Genomic DNA, 1,872 nt, shown 5'->3' on the forward strand with positions numbered 1-1,872 from the left:
TCTTACACTTATCTCTTATAATTAATTTTTTTCTCATTCAGCCTTTAAAACATCAGTCTTAAGACTTCTGCCCCAAAGGAGACAGATATCTGAAAACCTGGGCACATAACACCTGAACTATGTACATGGCTGGAAAACATTACAAGGAAATGAGAAAATGTGTTTTACTTATTTTTGTAGTTTTGTAAATCAACCCTGTAAAGCATGACTGTTTTATTAATTTATTTATTCTGAAAATTGACTTTTGGAGTAGGGGTGACATGGTACAGCTAAGACGTTCACTCCAGTATTCAACATAACACAAAATCAAATTTTTTTAAGCACAAACGGAAGCAGGTCCTGCCATGGTTTAATGCGGAACTAGGGCTGTTGCTAAAAAATAGGGATGCAGCTCTCAAAAAGTCTCTGAAAACAGGACAGGAAACCGATCGATTAATATTTAAAAGTCTCAGAAACAGAGTAACAAGACAATTTAGAAAGGCTAAAGCAAACTTCTTCTTAGATATTATACAACAAGCCAAAGGAAACAACAAGATGATCTGGAACTGCATCGACAAATCAACTGGCAGGAAACAAAACAAAAATCATAGCAGCCCACTAGAGCTCCAAGTGACTGCACATACTACTGTGAATGATAGCCTTGAGATGGCAAATACTTTTAATAATTATTTCATCAGTTCTGTGTCTGAATTGGGTAGATCCTGTAAAGATGGCCAAACATGTGTAACAAATAACCAATCATGTGTAACAAATAATCAATCATGTGTAACAAATAACCAATCATGTGTAACAAATAATCAATCATGTGTTACAAATAATCAATCATGTGTTACAAATAATCAATCATGTGTTACAAGTGGTCTATCATGTGTTGCAGGTGAACAATCATGTGTTGCAGGTGATCAATCATGTGATACAGGTGGTCTATCAAGTGTGATACTCAGCTCACCCACACCTGAAGATTTTCAATTGTACTTTTCTGATGTAAATGAATCATGTATTGTTAAAATCCTCACCTCCCTTTCCAACTCCAAAGCTAAGGACTCCTGGGGACTCGACCCAGCCTTTTTAAAAAGCCACAAGGACACTTTAGCCTCGCCAATAGCGTATATCACCAACCTCTCATTAGACAGGTGTGTGTTCCCCTCTGCCCTGAAGTCTGCCATTATAACCCCAGTTTTTAAATCGGGTGACCGGCAGGAGGTGACAAACTACAGGCCCATCAGTATACTCCCTGCCATTTCTAAAGTACTTGAAAAGGAGGTTGCGGAACAGTTGAAGCTTCACATTGACAAGGAAAAATTATTACACCCAATGCAATTCGGTTTTCGTACAAACCATTCCACCGAAACAGCCTGTTGTTATTTTCTTGAGGTAATCAGAGAGAAGCTTGACAAAGGGGGTGTAGTAGGAGCCATCTTCCTGGATCTACGTAAGGCATTCGACACGGTGAGTCACTCAGTCCTCCTATCTAAACTAACTAAATGTAAACTTTCAGCTAACATACTTAAATGGCTGAAGTCCTACTTGGATGATCGCACTCAATGTGTCAAGATCAAAAATGAAATATCATCTTTTCAAAATTGTAGTATGGGTGTCTCCCAAGGATCGATTCTCGGTCCCCTTTTGTTCTGTATATACATCAATGACCTTCCGAAGATTTGTGACAAAGTTGAAACAGTAATGTATGCCGACGACACAGTTATATTTGCCCATGGGAAAAACCAGGATGAAGTCGCTACTACATTATCTAACGCTATAGAGAGAATATCAGAGTGGCTCGACCAGTCATGCCTTACACTGAATACAGACAAAACAGTGACTATGTATTTTCAGAAACAGAATAAGAAATGTAGATATCCTGAAATACTT

This window comes from Epinephelus moara, chromosome 4 (genome assembly GCF_006386435.1).
Source record: "Epinephelus moara isolate mb chromosome 4, YSFRI_EMoa_1.0, whole genome shotgun sequence".
Classification (NCBI taxonomy): Eukaryota; Metazoa; Chordata; class Actinopteri; order Perciformes; family Serranidae; genus Epinephelus; species Epinephelus moara.